Here is a 9347-nt window from a genome sequence, read left to right as displayed (position 1 = left end):
CATACATACATACATACATATACATACATACATATTTGTATACATATATGTATACATACATCTACATACACATAGGTATACAAACATATATCTACATACATAGTGTGTGTGCGTATAGATATGTATCTACATATCTATATATACAGCAAATGGGGTATTCATGTAAATGCTAATAAACTTAAAAAATAGCACACACAAATTCGGCATCATGTCTAATTTCTTCTCAAGGATAGAGGTCGTTGCCTCTCACAGGCCTCATTCATTTTCTTTCATTCTAAGTAATACAAATACACACCATAAGATAATCAAAAAGCAAGGTAGAGGTTCGGCTCCACTTCCCCATAAAATGATAAACAAACAAAATCTCTTCTTTTTTTAACCAGTCATGCCCCTATTAGTATTTATAAGGCCATCAATATTCGTGAAAATATTTTTTGAATAATCTTTAAATAAATAAAAAAATTCATAATAATATATATATATATATATATATGAGCAATCAGGAGAGGAAAGATGTCATTGCTATCAAATTTAATAGTTTTTAAAAAATCAATCACCCATTTACGGATCGTTAAATTCATACAAGATTATTGTTCGATTGAATCCAACTGTTATCTTTTTTATTGTTTAACATGACATTTAGTAAAAAGATGTCTTCATCTGAAGGAAGATAATGAACCTTTGATTCATCAAGGGGAATTGAGTTTTAATTTCTTCTCAAAGTACACGATGGATCATTGTCCTTATGACAAACAAGATCACAAGATTCATAGCAAGAAAATTATCAAATATTGATGCTACTATGAGAATGTCATCTCAACATATATCAATTTGCAGACATAATGAAAGATGTGCTTAAAAATAATTAAACTATTAAATTATTTTTGGGACTTTAACCTTCGAACAATGTAGGGGGCTTCAGCAATAAATGGATGATTCTTGAGGGTTTTTGCTTACCAATGATGTGATCAATGTTGTTGTGCAAATTCAAGAATCACGGTAACTTCTGAGACTTAGGGTCCGTTTGGGGCAGCTTATACGTGCGGGCGACGTTTTGAAAATGCCGCCGTACCGTTTGGTTCGCATTTTTTGCCAGCTTATCCGAAACTGCGTTTGAGTTTTTACACTAAACGCAGACCGTGGGTCGACCCCTAGAGCCGACTCGCGGGCCGCATTTCAGGGTAAGCTGCTTATCCTGAAACGCACAAGCTGCCCTAAACAGACCCTAATTTCATTTCATTCATTCGTGCCCAATTATAAAGACTTCCAAAGATTCGTTAATTATAAATTAAGCTTAACAAAATTCAAATTGCCTGCTGCAATTATTTAACCACTTATTAATCATCATTAACCTATCATAAATCTCTATTAATGTGCTGAAAAAATAAGAAAATAAATTCTTATATATTTACATATCTAACCCCTAAATTTCAATTTTTGTATTTATGCCCGTTATGCATGAAAAGGTGGATGTCATTTTTAAAGTTAAAATAGTGGTATGTGATATAAATATTTGGTTGGTATAAATATAATAAAAACAAAATTTAGATATTATCGATGTGAATACAAAACAATCGGTCTGTATTTATGTAAATGCCACAATTTATAAATGGCTCTTAATAAATCGATTATTATTTTTAATTATCGTTGTAACATTTTTACTGAACAACCACGTATATATTGCACAACATTCGCATTTAATTATAAAAATGTAGATGTTTTATTGAGATATTAACACCTAGCACACAATTCTTATGCATTTACATGTCTAAACAGCCCGCCTAAACTTTCATATTTACATATCTCTCACCTGTCCTCTCATATTTACATAACTTAGATATGGTTCTAAAACTATCAAAAAGATTTCTAACTGTGATTATTCTTTTCAGCGGTTTTAACTGCTACTGATTTCACAATTATTTTAATTAATTTTTATAATATAAACATTTTAAATTTTCATGTATATATAATAGCATAAGCATATATGAAAGAGGTTTTTCATAAGTAATTGTGTTTAAGATATTGCAAATGTAAAAATTAAAATTTTTGTTAGATATGGAAATAAATAGAAATGGGTGATATGCATGTAAATGGCCCAAAGATGAAAATTAATGTTAAAAATAAAAACACACAATTCATATAATATTAATAATATCTCAAATACATCAGTCCATTAATTCGTCATTTCAGATTATAATAACTTAAAAAAAGTATTCTTTGAACAAAAAAATACATAAATTCTACGAACCAAGTAGTAACATCTCATATATATTAAAACATCCAGCACTTCATGAGATAAACCTCCATCAACCTTGCAATAAAAGAATTCAACATGCATCAAACAAACATGTATAAAAAAAGGATGATGAATAAGTGTGATTCTCCCCCAATTTGTATTCAACTTAAGGTTCGTGACATCCATGTTAAGAAAAAACACACAATCAATTAATAATTTAAGATGATTGAAATGAAATGATACTAATTACTTTAAAAATAACATACTGAGTGTGATCCTCCTTGTGGTTTATAATTAGGATGCATTTGTTGCATGAATTGTCTCACCTCATACCGTAAGGAGCGACAACAGGGACAACAATGCGAAGAAGCAACAATAAAGGAGACTTTTCAAATTGAAGTAAGGCGCACATGAATACAATGCTGACAAAAAGAAGACTTCTCACATCTACTCCTCGTCCAAAAAGTCTCTTTTTCAAGCAACAATAAGTAGATAACACAATGATTAGTACACCAACAAACACAGCACCTAAAGAAAATGAAACATTATTGTGAGTTATGATGAGTGAATAACAACAACAACAACAACAACAACAACAACAGAACCATAATACTACTACGTGACATCGGCTACATGAATCCTTTTTCTCCAATGAATCATATTTCGTGTTTTATTTAAATTTAGTTCTAATAAATTAAGATAATTTTTTATACAATAAACACACAAGTCTTCCTAGGTCAACCTCTGCCTTTCCTAACATAAGTCGAATCTAAAACATCAACTCTCCTTATCAGATCATCAGATTGTCGATGCTTAATGTGACCAAACCAACTAAGACGAATTTTTCTAATTTTTGTCCATCACAGGAGCTACACCAACCCTATCACATATACATTCATTTCGCATTTTGTCTCTAAGTGTAAAGCCACTCATCCACCTAACTATTCTCATCTCGGCAACATTCAACTGAGTATTATGCTTCTCTTTTAAAAACCAACATTCAGGGTCAAAGAGCATTGCAGGTCCCACCACCGTCTTATAAAATTTTCCTTTAAGTCTAAGCAGTAGTTTTATATCACACAAAAGGCCCGAAGCATTCCTCTTCTTTTACCAACCAACTTGAATTCTATTATTAACATCCGCATCTATATCACCATCGCTTTGAACAACAGACCAGACATACTTAAATCGTTCACACCTTTTAAAAATTTGATCACCCAAAGTTACACTTCTGTCACAGGAGCTTCTGCTATTAAAATTACATTCCATGTATTCAAGTTTAGTTCTACTCAAATGAAGGCCTTTAGACTCTAATATAGACCTCCATACGATGAGTGAATAACAAAATTTGAAAAGTCCAAAAAGGATGTTGGTAAGAAGTATGAGAATGAAATCCAGACACATTGAACATCCTAAGGGAGGAGGACAATCCATCAATTTTCAAGCTATCATGCCACCATCAAAAGCTTTGACCCGACAAGAATTTTAAAGTAAAAATAATATATAGAGTTATTTTCTAATTTAAGCAGGGCAATAAACCAATGCCCTCTACACATAAACAATTAAGAGGTTTCTAATTGAATTAGTTAATTTGGTACCTAAAAAAAAAAAAGAAAAATTAACCGCCGGCCCTAGCCCCGACTGGCTGTCCAAGTTGCCGGCCAGTCGCTAGGCGTTGGGGGCGACAAGCCATGCAACAAAAATCCCAACAAAAAAAATACAAAGAAAGCCGTCATATTTTCACAATACAAAAAAATGCATATACATAAATTCATCGCTGGACCATTATTAAATTATTTTCTCTGCATATATTTATGATCTTTACATTAAGATTCTAACGAAAAAATAAAAAATAAAAAAATATTAATGCCATTGTTTTCACATATCACATGCTTAAAACTCAACGGCCCAAAAAAAAAAAAAAATAAGATATTTACAAAATTTATCTCATGAGTGACATAAGTAGAGATAGAAAATAATGCAACATCTGAAGGAGAGCAACACAAGGAGGTTGCAATTAGTTAAGGAGTCATACAGTACTCTCAGAATCGTGTTATACATGAACACAATTTCGACACGTGTCACACATGACAAAAATGTGTTCGATTTTGATAATATTAAAAATAAGAAAACATGTGTCAGACACACATGTATTAAATCAATGAATTACAAATTTCTAAAATTACTTTAAAACTAAAATAAAAATAATTACATAATTTATCTGAAATTTAAAAAGTGTTTACCTACATACCCTCAACTTTAATTTATTTAAATATGTAACACCTGAGTTTTACTTTTTTCATATATCTCACCTTACATATAAATGAAAATGCATATTTCACCTCTTAAAACTAAAAATAGTGATATATTAGATGTGATTTGAAAATTATATATATATAATCAAAATGTAGGTGTTAGATATGTAAATACCAGAGAATTTGGTAACAAAGAAATTAAGGAACTTTTAAATAAATGTTTAAACGGACTAAAATATTGATGTAATATAAAATAGTATATGCTTACTTTTTATGTCATAAACTAAACAATTAACTATTAACATTTTAAAGGTAGTATGAGGTTATTATTATTATTATTTGTTATATATATATTCTCTTGTGTTTTGTTTTAAATTAACAAAAAACATTTGATTGAGGAAATTGTTTTTAAAAATTCTCAATTTTTTATATATTTTTTTATTTTTTAAAATATAATTTTGTTTAAAAACTAAGATATAAAACAAAAGTGATGTCAAATAGGCTAGCTCTTAGTTTTTAATATGTTAGTTCAATTAAATTTCTTTTTATTTATTTATTATTATTTTTAATATTTTTGTGTGTAATTTATATTATAATGATGCTCTCAACACATGCACATTTTTTTATATTTTAATAAAAAACATGTAATATATATTTACCGTGTCATATCTATATCTCAGTACTCATACTCTTACAACATAAAATATTAAAATGCATACCAAATTAATTCAAAAATAAAATAAAGAATATTATTATAAAAAAGAAAAATAAATATATTCCTTTTGTTTTTGCTTGAAAATCCAGAATATCATGGGACGAATAATTCCCATTATTTAGCAAAAATATTTACCCTCAAATGCTTTAGAGAAACTAAACAACAACAAAAAAGTCAACCATAAATATTAATAAAAGAAAATCATCCAAATTTATATGATCTTTATCGTAGAGCATCTATAGTTTCCCTACATTTGTCGCGGGTGGGCCCCATTATCAATCAATCCATAATTAATGGGATCAAACATGCAACAAAACTTCGAGAAAAATATTGGTCTTTTTTGGTTGATGAAGGGCAAAGGTGTTTTGTCTTTTTTTATTGGTTTTGATTCATTCTTTTCATCAGAAAGGATGAGTATGATGCGCTCTTCAATCTCCTTGTAGAAAATGTCGTTGGTTTGTTCCTCCATATTACAATAACAGATTACGAGATTAAAGAGTAAGTGATATGCGTCTGAAATAAACAATTAAGAATTTATCAGCGGTGATTTAAGAGAAGAGAGATGTCGATGAGGAGGAGGAAGATAACATGAATTTGGGTGGTTGGAGAATACGAGTTTCGGGCTTCTTACAAGAATGAGACTATTTCTCCTTCGAGATATAAACACATACACCACCTGATTCATATCTAACAATAATTTGTTGTGACATGATTGGCGAATTATATTTAAATTTATATATTAATATGTTATATATTTTTTTGTTTAAGTTTCAATTAAAATATTTCTTGTAGTCATGTGGTTATGCGTCTTCAATCACCATATAAATAATGTAGATTTAAATTTAGCACCCTATATTTAATTTTTTAAATTTAATTTAAAAGAGCCAATTTCGAGTTGGACAAACAAAAATATGTAAATCAGGCGAAATTATTACATCGGATAAACTATGTTCGGATTACTTGTGGACAGTAATATTATAGGTATTATTGGTGGATGTGTGGTTGTTTTGTGATAAAATTACACCACAATACTATAAATAACACGTAAAATATTATCAGTCGTACTGCGGAATCTAAATGTAATAATTTCGTGTAAATAGAGTCGAACACATTATTCACGAACAATTTCAAACACGAAGTAATTTTAAATGTGTAGAATATAAGTCAAATCTCTCGCACAAACTCGGCTTGTTTACAGCCTTATTTAGTAGCACACAAAATTCATTAAACTTCAGGAAATCTGACCATGTCTAGTATAAGAATTTTCCCAGCCTTTCTCTAATCTACTACGCAGCATACTCTGATCGTAGCGAGGCCATAGGCTTGCAAGAACACATACTCATAAAGACACACACACGCATCACACAATTCTTCTATATTTACATATCCAAAATCTAAACTTTCATATTTATATTTATACCATTTTAGTGTCATAAACTTATGTATGAAAATGTGATTTTCACATTTAAAAAGATAGTGAAATTTTTTACATGATATTAATGATTTGAGTGCGATGCATATAAATATGAAGATTTAGGTGTTTTATGAACTTAATTTAAATGAAACTGTTTATCAAATTTAATTACTAGCTTTGAATGGAATAAGGAGATTTTTAAGCTTCTTCATATCTCTATTTTTATTAGTGAGACTATGAGTTCGATCCCCTATACTTTTACTAAACTGTGATATCGTAAGATATATATAAGAAAATGCCTAGTCCTTACAATCTTAAAACTTAGCTAAAATGTTGTCTATGACGAGTGTTGTGAGATATGTACTTTCTGGCATAGAAATGAAGCGCAAAGAACACAAGCAAACACAGATCGTTTACGTGCTTCGATCCAACTGGATCGACGTCCACGGGAGGGAATCAATCAAATAGTTCACTGAGGCAAAAGAAATGAAGAATACATAGCTTATACATAGAGATGAGCCCTCATCTTTCTTCTATGGCCTCCCTCTCAAGCGACACCTTGATACAAAGCCTCAAGATGCTCTCTTCCTCTCCAGCTTTCTAGCTACTCTCTCCTCCTTTTTGGTAGCTTAAGATCTCTTTCCTTGCTCTCCTAAGGCTCACACCCTCTCTATTTATAGAAGCAAGAAAGCAAGAGAGTGATAGGTGAGGTGAGAGGTAGGTGAGCGATAGATGGGCGGTAGGTGAGATGTGGTAGGTGAGCGGTACCACATTACAAAAGTGTCATTTTACCTTAGTTCAGTAATTGTGGGTCAAAATAACAGTTCTCCACATTGACCCTCAATTGAGAAGCTTCGAAGTAAAGATTCCCTCCACCTGGCCCCTGAGGGGCCTCAGCCCTTCTTGAGTTTGCTAAGTCCAAATAGTACATGGACATAACAATCATGGTTCTTCTGATAAGAGAGTACAACCCATTTTTCCTGACTGATCCACTTCCAACAACCCTGTGAGCTTTATTGTCTCTCAGTAGAACGAACTCATCATTTTCCTGTTGCAGTGTCTCGAACCAGTCTTTGTGAGGACACATGTGGAAAGAACACCTAGAGTCGAGGATCCACTCCTTACTGGATTCAGATTCTATGATCACCAGGGCCTCAGCAGAATCGTAGTCATCAGAGGTCATGCTTGCTTCTCCTGATTCTTCTGGCTCTTCTTGGTACTTATTCTTTATGTCTGGGCAGTTCCTCTTGAAATGATCGTCCTTCTGATAATGATAACACTTGAAAGATCCCCTTGATAACTGATTCCCGCCATCCTTGATTGACCTTGATCTGTACTGACCATTTCTTGAATCTTTCCTGTCCGATCTTCCTCTGACAATAAGACTTTCTCCGGAGACTTCCTTGTCTCTGTCATGCTTCCTCTGAAGTTCTTTGGCTCTAATCAGAAATTGAACCTCCTCTAGAGTAATAGTCTGCACCCTTCCATAGAGCATCGCATCCTTGAAATGCTCGTAGCTCTTAGAAATAGAGTTTAGCAACAACAGTGTCTTGTCATCATCATCCATCTTGACGTTGATGTTCTTGAGTTCGTTGATGATCTTGTTGAACTCGTCGATCTGCTCTGAGATGGATTTGTCTTCAAGCATTTTGAAGGAGTATAGGCGCTGCTTCAGAAAAAGCTTATTAGCCAGAGACTTTGTCAAGGAGAGTACCTCGAGTTTGGCCCAAAGTGCTTGAGTCGTTGTCTCGTTAGAAACCTCCCTCAGGACTTTGTCGCCCAAGCTCAGGATTATCAAACTGTGGGTCTTGTCCAGTATGCCGATCTTCTTCTTCTCGGTCATGTTGGCCGACAATGTCGCCGACCTTTGCAAGGCTTCTGCCTGCAACTCCCTGTTGAACCAATAGAGCTCTCATCTTTACTCTCCATAGGCCGAAGTCGTTCTACCCATTGAATTTCTCAATGTCGAATTTGGCAGAATTCATTATCATGGCTAGGATTTCTTCCAATGAATTCTATCTGCTACCCTTCCAAGAACTAGACTGAAATCACCAAAATGTTGTACTATTGTATAGCAACCAAAAAGTTTTCAGCCTAAACCTGCCTTTTAACGCCTTGTTGTCCTAGAAATTCTCATCAATTTTCTTACCTTCTCCCCGTGAACTTCACTGCCTTCGCCAACCGAACGGAGAGCTCCGGTCCCTTTTGACAGAGATCACACCTCTTCACCGAAGAAAACTTCCAATTTTGTGCTCGCGCCTCCTTCCCGCAGGCACTCCTCTGTCCTCTGCGTCCAGCGGGAACAAATCAGGAATTCCTTCTCTGCCTCTCGCACGAGAATAACTGCCTCTCCAGAGTCGTTGCGCCTCCCCAAACTGCTCAGGTCCTCCTGCTTCGCGAACTCCCGAACAGGGAACTCCCCAAACCCTTCTCTACGCGATCTCTGCCTCTTCCCTCTGGCCGAGCTGCTCGCAAGATCTAACTCCTGCTCTGAAATCCCCTGCTAGCAGCCTTGTCGCAGATTTTTGGCCCTCGCTTGCAGATTGTTCCTCCTCCATCTCACCGAACTGCACAACCTGCGGTGTGAATCCAGTCGATCAAAGCTTCCACTGCTCACTGAATCTGTCGTGATTCGACTGCCTGCGAGGCGATCCGCTTGCTCCTCTGTTCATGAACGTCGAACTCCTCTTCTTCGTCGCTGGTCGCGAACCCATTTACGCGGCCACC

The sequence above is a fragment of the Phalaenopsis equestris genome, unplaced genomic scaffold (assembly GCF_001263595.1).
Source record: "Phalaenopsis equestris unplaced genomic scaffold, ASM126359v1 Scaffold000878, whole genome shotgun sequence".
NCBI classification, from domain to species: domain Eukaryota; kingdom Viridiplantae; phylum Streptophyta; class Magnoliopsida; order Asparagales; family Orchidaceae; genus Phalaenopsis; species Phalaenopsis equestris.
This window is presented reverse-complemented; position numbering follows the sequence as displayed.